The following is a 14,083-nucleotide window of genomic DNA, read 5'->3' on the forward strand; positions in this document are numbered from 1 at the left end:
CTTCTTTTTCCTGAGGCAAAGTTTATGACTAAGTATTTTTAATGACTTGATTCCTGCTACTACTAAGGGGTGACTTGAGAAATGGTTATATATGAAATCTTCTGCTTATTTTGTAAATACCATTAAGGCATGATCTGCTCTGTCATTGAATTCCTTTTGCGTAATTCTCATGTTCAAGATTTGTTACCAAGAAAAAGCAGCTGTCTCCTGAAGAATAATTTGTTGGGTTTTTTTTTTCTTTTTGCATTGTTGCCAGGAAACTCTGAACTGAGTGCAATACTCAATCACAGTAATTATATCTGTATAGGTTTTTGATAAGCTTATTCCCCCACCCTCTAAAGAGTTTTTGACCTTCTACTCTTGTTTTCAAGATCACCTATGTATCTTTCATTAGACAATGCTTCAAGTCTGATTGGTAAATAGGGGGAAATCAATCATCCATAGATACATAAGGTTGACCTTTGCTTGATTGTCCAGAAGACCTAGGGTCATAACATTAAACATCCTTTATTGATTCCCACATGTGGAAGATTTAGGAGATGGGCTTGAATTATACAGATCTTCAGGAAGAAGTTCTTTTCATTATTGCTGCTCTTCTGGCCCTGCCTCTGCCCAGAGGTTCAGAGGGAAGGGAGCTCTTCTGTGTACCGTGGAATCTGTGGTCTGAGAGGACCAAGAGTGAAGTATGGAAAGGAAGGAAGCTTATGGTGCTCCTAGACCGAAATTCTCAATTTAGACGGTTCATGAACAACCATGAAGGCTCATAACACACAGAAATCTACTGCATGTAGAGGCCCAGCTTTGAATCTTGGGCCTCTTAAAGGTGCTATACAAAGGGGACTCCCCCAAGAGATCCCTGACCACCCAGTTTCCTGTACTGCTGTGCTTCTTCACTCATTGTTAGTCTTGCAAGAACTTTCACAAAGTGGTTTTTTTTCCCCTTTAAAGAAAACGGGTTTATGTGTGAGAAAAAAGAAAAATAATCATAATGTGATAGATTGAACTTCAGTTCTAGTTGAAAAGGTGGTTAACCTATGATGTGAGGCACTGTATAAGAAGCATGTGATTTGGGAGAAAGCCAGGAGCTTGTACAAATATTTCCATATCCACAAAGTTGATGGCTCTGGACATCATCAATCCTTGCTGATGTCAAGAATCTGTGTACCGTCCCAAAGAGGCCACCTGTTGAAATGGAGCCAGTTAACAGGAATGTGATGGAGAGAAGGTATCCGTTCCTAAAACTGGCCTAATCTGATTTGAGCAATGGCAGGAAAAGGGAATAAGAGACTACAAAACCTCAGCTATCAGGCCCAGCCCATCCTCCTGCAAAAATTCTTTATACCTCTGAGTCAAGGCTCTCAACCAGTTATGCACATTTTTCCTCCCTCCCCCCTACAACTCCCTTTCACCTCCAGAATTCTTCCTCTGAATCTTATGTTGCATTTGCAGTGAGTTTATTGCAGTGTTTCAAAGACCTGTTTCTTGTCTGCCTCTCTACCCTTATGAAAGCAAGAGAGTTGCTGTCTCTAACTTTCTTTAATGATCCAAAAAGTATGTCTTCTGGCAGGACAATCTCTTAGAGGGAGGAGAAGAGAAATCTGTTTCTAATTCTGTAGAGAAGGTAAATTGGCCAAGAGACTCAGGAAAGTTCTTGTCCCAGCTACCTTCCATCAGAGGCTCATGTCTAAGAACAGATTGTCTCCATGGAGAAGCAGACGTTCTCTGCACTCCTTCTCTGATTTGGACTCCTGTGGCCACCAGTGGCTATGAAGAGATAAGTGTGAATGTGTAAAGCACAGAGCAGAGAAAAACAAAGGGACTCCTGTGTTTCCTGAGAACATCTAATTCTCCTTCCCATCGTGGAACAATTTCAGGTGCACATCAGTTGGTGTGGACAAGTTGCAAACATAAGAAGCATCCTAAAGCTACACTCACATTTTTAAATGGAAAGAGTTATTTCAGAGGTACGCTCAAGGCTTATTTGATGCAGACAAATGTCTGCATTTTCTGATGTATTGCTTTGATCAGGTCATGAAAGGAAAGAGATAAGGAGAGAGGGGTATTCTCTTTGAGGGGGTGAACAGGGATGGTAGCACATTAGCCCATGTTATAAAGAGGTCTACAGAGTGCCAGGTCTATTTTCTGATAGTAACTTTGTCCCTTCCTGATAAGACACAGGCAGACTATGAAAGGAGACACATCTGTAGAACTCTACAACTCTTCCTTCACCTACGTAAAGAGAGGCGCCATTTTAGTTATCCGGAGAAGCCTTACAGGGAATGTTGGGACAATTCTCCCTGCAGAGGAGATGATACTTATCTGTGAGTGTCATCAGGGCAGAGGCCCTGCCTCTTTCCTCTCTGAATCCTGACAGCTATCACAGTGTGTAACGCTTAATAACTGCTCAGTTAAGAAGCAATAAAAGCCAACGTCAACAGAACCCTTACCATGTGCAAAGGGATGTGCTGATCCTTCTAAGTGTGTTATTTCCTGTGACCTTTACCATAATGCTATAAAGCAGGTTTGTTGTCCTCATTTATAGGTGGGGAATCTGAAGCTCATGGAAGTTTCAAAAACTTGCCCAGATCATTCAGTTAGGGAAAGATAGAACCAAACTCAATCCCAAGTCAGTCTGACCACCAAGCCGATGTTTTTGTCCACAGTGTTCTATCAGCTTACTGAGTGCCTAGAGGCTGGGGTTTTAAATTCGTTGCCAGAATCTTAGAATTATCTTTGACTCATTCTCTTATTCCTATATCCAAATGAGCAAGCCCCGGGCTCTAGACTTGTGGGTGCTTTTCATCCTATCCGTTGCTATCTAGATGCTACTGTTGCTGTCTCTTGAATTTATCCTTCTGACTTCATTTCCTCAGCAACATAATTTTCCCAGGCCTTTGTTGTGCAGTCGTGGACTCTGACAGTAGCCAGCTGGTCTCCCTGATATCACTACCCATCCTTCACACATTGCCACAAATTTTCTTTCCGTGTGGCACTTTCATGAGACCTCAGTAACTTCTCATTGCCTCCCACATCAGAAATATGGGGGCTAGACTGGGCCCTCTCACTCATTCCTGGGTCCAGTAAAGTGATGGGCTAGAGATCACCCAGCTGGCTGGTGGTAGAACTGAGAGTGACATCAAGGCCTTCTTGACTCTGACATTGGTATTTTTGCCACTGCTCAGTCCTGCCTGGAAAGCTCCCTGTGTCTCTGCCTGACTTCTAAGCTTTACAATCTGGTCTCAGTACCTGTCCAATGCTATGCCTTCTGTTCTCCCACATCCCTGGCCCTCTAGTCAGACTGGTACAGTCTATAGAAAACCAGCTTGGTCCCTTCTGTTTTGAATGCAGATTCATCATTTAGGATCCAATATAGGGCCCAAACCCTCCAGAACATCACTCACAGCCATAGAAATTCTTCTCTGAATACTTTGCTCTCTACATCTAAATTTAGTAGTTGTTTTACAATTACTTCCCAGTTAGTCATTTTGGGGCCCTAATTTGAGGTTTGGGATCTTGTCTTATATTGCTTTTATTTCCCCAGGGGACAGTTAACACAATGCTAAACACATAGAAAATACTACTTAAATACTGGTTGACTGATTGTTAGTTAATCAATCAATTGATAAATGCGGCTCCTGCTTTTATAGCTTTGGGCTATTACCCTACTCCTGCCAAAAAAAGGTAGCAATAGGTGGAAATTGCTTAGACTAGGTCTTTCCCTATTCGTAAAAAAGCCAGTATGTATATTTGGCAGTGATGGGAAGGATATCAGCCCCCAGAGACCCATGCCTAAAGAGACCAGGGACCACATCCCTAAAGAGGTCATTGCCCATGTGGCAATGACCAGGGAACAGGGAACCCTTCCCTGTTCTATCTAGATGCTACTGTTGCTGTCTCTTGAATTTATCCTTCTGACTTCATTTCCTCAGCAACATAATTTTCCCAGGCCTTTGTTGTGCAGTCGTGGACTCTGACAGTAGCCAGCTAGTCTCCCTGATATCACTACCCATCCTTCACACATTGCCATGTGGCAATGACCAGGGAACAGGGAACCCTTCCCTGTTCTATCTAGGGAACCCTTCATCCATTGACAAAGAACTGTCTTTAGCAGACAGTCCAAAGCAATAGAACTGTGCAGGACACTCACCAGGATGTCTCATGTTCAGAGGAGCCAATAGAAAAACACATGTCAAAAAGGGCAGGACTAGCTTCTTGAAAAAGATTTGAAAAACACTGCGCCTCTGAGAAGCTCATAGCTGGTGGGGAGGGTACTGGAGTGTCTCAGTCAGTTGAGCATCTGACTCTTGATTTCAGCCCCGGATGATCTCGGGGTGGTAAGATCAAGCCCTGTGTCAGGCTCCACGCTCTGCAGGGAGTCTGCTTCTCTCCTTCTCCTTCTCCCTCTCCGCTGCACTCCCTGCTCATGTATGCTTCCTCTCTCTCTAATAAATAAACAAATAAAAATAAATCTTTAAAAAAAATAAAGAATATGCATTCTTGCAAACACCCATCTCACACCTTCTGTGTGCCAAGCCCTGTTCTACACTTGTTGCATATAGTAACTCACTTCATCCTTACAACAGTGCTATGAGGTATGTGTTATCATTATCAGCACATCAATGGGGAAATGGAGGCACAGGGACTTAAGTAATTTATCCCAAGTCTCACAGTTGATATCAGAGCAGAGGTCATCTGCTCCAGCATCCATACTCTTCTGCCGCGTGTTACTGCTACCTGCTGGAAAGCATCTCTTCTGCCTCCCTCACCAGTAGAAATTGAATGAACAGACCACTCAGTGATTTACCTTAAACTCTGACACACTAAATGACTGACCGGCCCAGTCCCGTGTGATTTCTACCTTCATGTCATGATTGTCAAGTTCTCGGGGGATTTTTTTTGTGTGTGTTTTTTTTTTAATTAATTAATTTATTTATTTATTAATAAACATATAACGTATTTTTATCCCCAGTGGTATAGGTCTGTGAATCGCCAGGTTTACACATTTCACAGCACTCATCATAGCACATACCCTCCCCAATGTCTATATCCCCACCACCCTCTCCCGTCCCCCCTCCCCCTAGCAACCCTCAGTCTGTTTTTTGAGATTGAGTCTTTTATGGTTTGAAGTTCTCGGTTTTTCTAAGGAGCTGATTCAGAACTTCCCTCTCCCTGCCTCGGTTGGTCAGAGGTAGTTTAAGTGTACCGCTGCCCACTGGCCCACTGGTGGGCCCCTCCACCCTCCGTCCATGAACATGAAGGAGCTGAAGATGACACCTGTGTGAGCCTAAATACATTTTCCCGTCGGTCCCCATGGTTTCCATCCTGTTTCGTGAACCTACAAGAATCACATCTGAGATTTCCTAGGTCAGAACCACTTTGAGCTCACAAACAGATTTCTCAACAAGAAGCACTCTTGGTTTCTTACCCTACTGAGACACTTTCATACACATTACCTCCTCTGATCTACTCAGCAGAGAGGATGTCATAATCCTCGTGTTCCCCATGAGGGGTTATTTCATTAACTTTGGCCGTGTAGGAAGGGGAAGGAATCCACAGCATCAAAAGCAGTCCCACCCCCACGGATACATTAAAACACATGTCCGGAAAGAGCCAGGGATGTGACGATCTTAACCTCTCTGGGCCTAAAATGCTGGCATTTAAACTGGATTTATGGACTTCAAACATTTTTTAGAGGCTGAATGCTTAATTCAAATAAAGTCCTGGATAGAAGTCCAGTATATAAAATTAGGCAAACAGAGCTGCCCAGGGGAAGTGATGGCAGGGGGTCCAGAACCCACTTTTGCTCATATAGCCCTTGACACCACTGCCCCACCACCACCATGGGGTTTCATAAAATACAGTTTGAGAACTGCTGGACATTCTGATTTTCAACTCTACTATTAATTCCAGCTTTATGATCACAACATTCTGTGCTTACACAACACGTGATAGCCAAAAATTGTTACATACCTATACCTTCCTTAAACAATTAGGACTAAGTACAAGGCTGATACACCTTGGTGATGGCCCATCTACACAAAGAAAGTTCTTATCTCACTGGGTCCTAGTTTTGAGATCCTAGATAAAGAGCTAGTATAAACACTTCCAATTTAAAGAAAAAAAAATGTGTGGCATGTCCCAGCCTGTCCCCTCTATCTCCTATTCCACCAAAGACAATGATGGCCAGACAAGAATGCCATCCTTAGGCCAAGAAGGGGACAAGAGGAAATGAAAGAAGCTGAACAAACAGATTCTCGTCTTGGCCAGCCACGTGGAACCAATTAGGCCTCTGGAGTAGACTCCAAAATCCAGCTGGGTACAATCCAGCCCCTCCTGGGCTCCTGGACATTTTCTGTTCCATCAGCAAGCAGCACTCCAGCAGGATCTTCAGTCCATGCTTGTAAAACAGAGATTACTGGAGCCCTCTCTTGGGGCTGCCAACAGAAAATGCTCTACGTAGCAGAGTCATCCATCTACCCACCCGTGCATTTGCTCATTCATTCGACAAACATTTACTAAGCACTTACTAAACTGAATGCACAGTGACACCAAATATAAACTTGTTTCTGTCTTCGGACTAAGTTTTGGTGTCGTGGCCTTAAAATCCCATCCGACTTCACACAAAACTGCTCCCCAAAGGACATCCCACAACTTACACTGAATCCACACCAGAGATATTGAATAAATGCTCTATTTGTAGAGATCAACTTCTTCTGAACTGGTTCCCATGTCTTTCTCAGAAATAAGAATGAGCCCTGAGCCAGCCATTGGGGGATTGAAGTCCCCTTTCTACCTTTTATTTACGAGAGTCTCATCAACTCTTTGGATCAGAAGGTACATGAAAGTTCTCTATCAGAATTGGCACGCTGATTGTTTTATTTAAAACGGGAATAACAATATGTCAGTGGGGGTCCACTGAGAAGATTCGTGAAGGTCCAATGAGAAGAGGGCTGTGGAGATGCATTGTACATGATCCCCTGAGCTACTGGACCTATCTGGAGCTCCCTTGGCCTGAAGCCTCTAGAAACATAACTTCTCCCTCCCTGCTGCTCAGTTTCTTATGGAGAAAGTGCTATTCATAGAAACAAATCAGCTTTTCTAATGCCTCCTGCAAAATTGTGTGATGCTAACAATAACCAAATGTCATGTTGGTTTTGAGCGCCACAGCCCTGCCAACGTGACTCCAGCACCGAGGTGGCCACTGCCTGGGTTGGTCACTTCAGGGGACTGGGTCATCTATGCAGAGAGGGGATCTATTGCTTGGAAGTGAGAGCCAAGGAGCTGTAGCAGCCACAGCCTTGTCCATTTGCTGTCGTTGTGCCCTTCCTTGAAGGGTGAGGCCCATCCTTCTTAACTACCAATTTCTAAAATTTCCCACCGTAATTTATCCGTGGATTGTTCTGTTAAAAATTAAGCATTAAAATTGTGATTTCCTCTCGCACTTCCCAAAGTCCTCCCGTCTCAAGCTTTGGTTCTAGCTATGCCCCCTGTCAAGTGCCTTCCCGCTCACATCCCCAATATCTGTCTCCCCATGCCTCGCACTTCTTTCAGCTCTCAGCACAAATACAATCTTCTCCAAGAAGTCTCAGTTCAGAATTATGTCTCCATAGATTTCCGTTTTAGAGCCGTCTACTTCTTTCCAGAGTTATTTATGTATCTTGCTCAATAGATGCTAAATTCCTAGAATCAAAGACTGTGTCTTTTTCTTTTTAATCTCTGTACCCCAATTAGCAACTAACAGTGCTTTTCTTGGGGTAAGCCCTGAATAAATGTTTTCTAGTTACAATGTAGGAGGGAGATTATAGGCTTTGGAATCCAACAGAACGAGTGTGGAGTCCCAGGTCTATGGCTTACCACCCTTCTGAGCTCAGAAGAGTTTTTTAAAATCGTTGAGTTTTGGGTTTTCTCAATAGTAAATGGGGCTAATGACACATAATTATAGGTTTGTTGAGAAATGAAAAACTGATATTATGTGTAGAGCCCCTGGCACAGAGCTTGGCACAATAAATACTACTGCCTTCTCCTTTCCTCAGCCCCTGACGGGGCTGTATGTCCTTATTCTGGAACCCGGATGGAATAATTCATTCCAGCTAGACCGGGGTATGTCTGCAGGTTCGCACCTACCTTTCCCTTTCCATTTCCACCTTGTCTGAGCCATTGGGCCAAGGTCAAGTTTACCTCCCTTCCATCAGAAACTCTGAAAGCCCAGATCTATTTTCTGATTTCGAAGGCAGCTGCTTCTCTTCTCCTTCCCCCCTCCCCCACAATCATGCTTTTATCTCTGATAAAGTCATTTTTCCCCTTGTGCCTGGGTGCCCAGAATCCAATGTGCCATGCAAAGGAGTAAGACTGTTTAACCCTGTGGGGATGGGTAGTGGCCAAGGAAAAAGGTAAACATCCTGTGATATGCTTATCACACTGCGTCCTCCTGGTAGACCGAGGATGGGGTCTAAAGCAGCCAGGCCCCGAGCTGAGGGGACCAGGAAAGAGATTTTCTGGCCCCTCCTCTCCTTACCCGTGTACAGCTGCTGTTGGCAGAGACCTCCTTACATTGGAATGGCTTATTCATAATCGCTAATAAAGCCAATTAAAAAATGCCCCACAAAGTACATAGGAACAATCACTGCTGGGGTGACTATTTTAAATATTTGACCATTGGAAATCACCCAGAAATGGGGACAGAGAAAAAAGATTTTTTAAATATAAATAAATAAGGAACCAGTGTGCGGAGGTCATTGTACTCCCAGAAGAAAATTACTTTCAAATTACAACTACATAAAAGAAATAATTGAAAAGATTAATCACACTAAAATAATTGGTCTATTTTACAAGTAATTTGGAGCAATATTCAGTCATTGACATAAATGTCTAGTAGTAAAATAGTAATGAATTTCATTCTCTGACTAATGTATTTATTTTATTAATGGTACTAAATGGCGTTGTTACTGCTTATAAATATTTCATAACTTTTAATTCATTAAAATGTTCAAGGAATTTCCAAAAGTATTTATTAGTTTTAAATCATCCTTGGTATTCAACATGCGATTGCCATTCTGCCTGGGTAATTAAAAAAATTATTGTTTTGGGTAATGGGAGTCTCTTTGAATGTGGAGGATTAAGCCCCAGTTATTAATGAGATCAAGGCTCTGGCTGGTGATGAATGAGAGGCTGGGTAAAGCTGTGTTCCCTCCCCTCTCTAAGGCCCCCCTGTAACCATTCCTTAAAATCTGTCTCTGTGAGGAAGAACCAAATAAATAAATTCCAGAGAGAAGAGAAATGTCCGTTTAGACGCTGGTTTCCGTCCCCCACCTCTCCCACATCCTTTTCTCTTCCCGGAGCAGCCAACATAGAATCCATCCATTCTGACCTCATCTCCTGTCTGTTTCGTTCATTCCTTGATAGAGGCAAAGGAGGGAAATGGGCAAAAGATGTGACAGAGAAAAAAAAAAAAAAAACAAGGGGCACTGCATCCTGAACAGTGGGCAGAGGATGGGATTTGGATAAGAGGAACGTGGATTTGGATCCTAACTGAGTTGTTTGGGCGCTACGTATCTTTCACACTAACCTTGCAGTGCTAGGTGGTTAATGCGTGGAGTGGAGACAGTGGCACTACGCCACGTAAGGGTTTAATCCGTGTAAGGATGAAATCTGACGATGTGTGTGCCTTCTGTGACACAGTGCCTGCGACCCAGTGGGAAATCAAACAGGGTTAGTTCCACCCCTCCCTGACTCCAAAGAGCGTATCATAATGATGTTGATCCAATGGCCTTGGCAACTTTTAATTAACCGTGGAGCAAATAATTCATATGAGTCATGAAGGGAAACCAGACCAACAGTGAACTGTACAATTTCAGGGGCTTGACGAAGTCTTAGGACATCCCCTGGAGGAAGGACAGGATGTTTCCACTCTCAGTGCCCTGCCGCTCACTGCCATGCCTCCCAAGCCCCGTCCACATAGGAAATGGCTAAAGGCATTTCACTGTGAGAAAATTGGGAGGGGCCGAGATCCAAAGAGTGGGTTGGGATAAAGGGGCAGGTGTTTTTCACAGCAGGACACTTGTACCTTAAGGATATGAAGGAGTGTTCTGGGCATAGGTAGTCCCACAGAATCAACATAGTACATGTTCCCAAAGCTTCAATTTTACCAAAATATTGGAATAGAGGGGTATTTTAATATTTAAATTAACATGGCTATATATTGGGCTTCAATGCAAACTACACACAGATTTTAAGATAAAACATGAGCTTTAGGATCTTTTCTGCTAGAAATGATCCCCTAGACTCTGGAAGGTGACTTCACCCTTCTCTGCCGTTTGAGGCACATCAGAGGGGATATTTGAAGCACAACTTTAAAGGGACAGAGGGACATGGCCTAAGAAAAAGAGGTACAGCTTGACCTGGAGAGCTGGAGCCAAATGGAAGGTATCTTTTCAGTTGCAAGCCATAGGGCGGCAGGATGGGAAGCCAAATCCCAAGGTGGCACCAGAGACCAGCAGGGGGGCCCTAACCTACCAAATCAGTCAGAGAGGGATTCCATTCCTAAAATTTAAGTACCAGGTCAGAGCCAGACTAACCAAATATTAGGTTTTAAAATCCCTTGTGCATTGGTCTAAAGCTTATTTAATTTCCCCCAAGAAAAAATGGATCTCAGAATTGACTTTGTTTTGTTTTGTTTTGATTTGAAGGGGGATAGGAAGAAAGGGGCACTAAGTCTCTTATCTGAAGAGCTGGGAAACATTTTACTTCCTCTGTGCCCAGACGCCTGGACAAAGCTCCTCAACACTAAGGACTATGGGAACCAAAGGGCCAGGTCCCCCAGAGTGGAGGGTGACAGCTCCCAATGCCAGGGTGGCGTGCTTTTTCTTTTTACTCGTGGTTATTTTGAAGTCTTTGGATTCTCTGTCTTCAGGTTATGCTATGAGCATGGAACTTTAGTCTGCCTTTTTTGGTCATGATTTGTTTTGGGAGGAAACTTGGGCAAACAGTTGCTTGATGGGTGCCTAGAAGGTCCCACAAGTTCAAAGTTTGCAAATCACAGGGCAAGCGATCGCTGCCTCCTTGCCTCCACTCAACATTCTGGGATTCTATGAGCAGCATTTGGATGGAAGTCTTTTGGCTTTTGCTGCTTTTGCTTCATTTAGCTCTTAGCCAGCATTTTTGTGTCTATAAAATGCTTAACAACATTGACTAATTACCCCTCATTAATCATTCATGCAACTGGTAGACCAGGGGTCTTATTTCCTTCAAGAACACAGGTGCAATATCCTGTCTGGTTCCCAAGTCACACACAGGGGGGTGATGGGGCTATCATGGCAGCACTGGGATCCTCCCAGGCTCACTGGGGGAGTGGGCCGGAAGGTGGGCACAGACTCTGTGAGGCTGCAACCCCTGTCTTGCTCTGATGAACAGGAAGGATGAGCCACATTGCCGGCCAATGGCAGCTGAGAAGCAATAAGCCTTAATTAGAAGCTTCTTCCTGGAAATTCACATGGACATAATAACTTTCTTGTCTTAAAAGGCCCAGAGAGGTTAAATGCCTCAACTTTCTTTTGTTTTTATAAGCCAATCCTTTCAATCATTTGTGAAATGTAAATATAATCAAAACATTGGCACTGATGAGCTTCCCCATGCTATAGGGATAGACAACCTAAGTCTAGGGCCAGAGGCAGCCTGTCTGTAGGTTTATGGTTCAGGAACACGGGTGAAGGAGCTGTCACGGCTGGGAACAGCAGTGGAACAGACCCTTGGAGAGGGTCTCATTGGTCTCTGGGAGGGCTAAGCTTGGAGAAGCTCCCTGCACTCTGCTCCTAGAGGTCAAGGAGAACATGGGAGTAGCCCAAAGCCTCTTCCTGTGGACTTGGGCTTGTGAGTATGTAAAGCTGAGGTGACAGAATTATAAGGTGACAGAAAGGAGAAGAAGACAGTGAGAGATGTTCACTGTTTTCCTTCCCATACATCTCAGGACTGATAATCTGTCTTGTCTGTGCGCAAATACAAACCCTAGTTTGCTGCATTCCGCACTCTGTCGCACATATCCCACGCGCCTGCATGCATACGGATGCTAGAGGGCTGCCCACTCTCCGCCATCCTTCCCCTGGCATGGCCCTTCCCCCTTCCTTTCTTCCCATTCCTCTCCTGTGCCTATTTGTCATGCCAAAGCGTCTCCTGGAAGCAGAGTCATAGCATTTGCTTGTGCTGCGTGAGGCAGACGCGAGGCAGTACGTGAGGCAGACACATCATCCCCATCTTGTTTGTTTTGGCATCTTGTGGACAGCCGTTCCTACATCTCTTTGCCCTCAGCTTCCCTTCCCTCTGTCTCTCCCAGACTCTAAATGACTTTGTCTTTTCGCTTGTCTGTTAATTCATTTTCTCTTCTCAACTTTCTTTCTCTCTTTCTATGTGGAGGGAAAAACTGGGCCGTGAAGTCGGCCATCTGATTGCTGGGGCACCTCAGAAACCAGTGAAGCCTGCTCTGCTTGTACTCCAGGCATGTAGACAGCAGCTGAAATGCCCAGACTGGCTGCTCAGGGGCAGATCTGGGGTGTGCACACAAGGAGTCTTCCTTCCTTTTCTTCTTATTCTAAGCACAGATTTTCTCCTCTCCTTGCTTTTCTCTTCCCCTACTCTGCCTCCTTTCCCTTCATGTACCTGGCATCCTCCCATGAGGAAGCCCCCACTCCACATGCATACACATGGGGACATGGGCATATACATGCTTCTCAACAGTGAGGGATTTTGTGGGGGCATTTGGACACGGTGATCCTAAAGAAGACCTCAGGGGCAAGACCACAGTCTTTAGTTGAGAGTGAAGTCTTCCTGATGTCAATCATATGGCAAAGGCAAGGATCTAGATAGGTAAGACGGTCTAGCATTTTCCTCTAGGGGTCAAGAAGTTAAACTGGAGTGAGCTCTTGGGTAACGGCAGCTGAAGCTACAGTCATGACCAGAGAAGACACCAGAAGCTAGGAAGGAGAGTCTCTTCTCTTCAGGGGTCAGGAAAGCACAGAGTCTAAGCTCATGGTGTGCACTAAAGATGTTTTTCCCCTTATTTTTCCCTGTCTTTAGTAAAGTCACGTTGAACATTCCGGCTTACTTTGGTTGTATTGCAAGAGTTTTGTCTGGGCTTCGGTCAGGGTTTTATTTTTATATTTTTTAAAGATTTATCTATTTATTTATTTGAGAGAGAGACAGTGAGAGAGAGCATGAGTGAGGAGAAGGTCAGAGGGAGAAGCAGACTCCCCGTGGAACGGGAGCCCGATGTAGGACTCGATCCTGGGACTCCCGGATCATGACCTGAGCCGAAGGCAGTCGTCCAACCAACTGAGCCACCCATGCATCCCTCGGTCAGGGTTTTAAAGGCTTTAAATATCACAGTTGTGATCCATAGGATTCTCCAAGGAAATAAGAGGGAGGAAAGGAAGGAAGAAAAGAGAGAGGTAGAAAAGACTATGAGGTTTAGACACTCCACCCACCATAAAATGCTCCTCTTGTACCCAACTAGGAAGTACTGAACTTGCATTAAGGAAGATGGAAACTTCCTACCTACTGCCCTGGTATCTGTCCCAGTGCACAAACTGGGCTTTCCGTTTCCCCACCACCTAGTAACTGGACTCCCTGCTTCCAGAACCAAGGCTGGAAAGTTTATTAAATAACCCAAACTCCTTGGGATTTAAAAAAAATCATATTTTCATTTCCATGTTATTGTATTATCTGGTACAACATTATCAGAAGCCATACTAACATACGAGGCAGCACCTTCTCTCATCATTGGTTGTTGCTTTTCAGAGATAAAAGATAGAAAGGAGTCACGGGCACCCGTTTGATGGGTTCTTTTGTCAGATGTAAGACTCCTCCCAACACACCCCTACCCCAGCCCTTGGTTCCAGCCACAGACAACCAACATCATTAGGTGTAGTATGAGGGGCAGACCAGTGTGCTGTCCACAGAGCTCCAGCTAGTGGCTGGATCCAGTGGCTAGACTGGACCATCCAAGTACCGTAGCTCATCTGACTTCTGCTTCTGTTATTTTCCCCTCCTGCTAAGTTGTGTGCTTTCTACCTCATCTATGCATCCCTAGTGCTTG

The 14,083-nt window shown here is 44.4% G+C and overlaps 1 protein-coding gene across 1 annotated transcript in view; it reads left to right on the top strand.

Moving 5' to 3' along the window:
* ALK (ALK receptor tyrosine kinase) overlaps positions 1-14,083 on the top strand; it is a 681,217-nt gene that overhangs the window by 501,420 nt on the left and 165,714 nt on the right. The window lies entirely within an intron of this gene.

Source organism: Mustela lutreola, chromosome 9 (genome assembly GCF_030435805.1).
Source record: "Mustela lutreola isolate mMusLut2 chromosome 9, mMusLut2.pri, whole genome shotgun sequence".
Lineage (NCBI taxonomy): Eukaryota > Metazoa > Chordata > Mammalia > Carnivora > Mustelidae > Mustela > Mustela lutreola.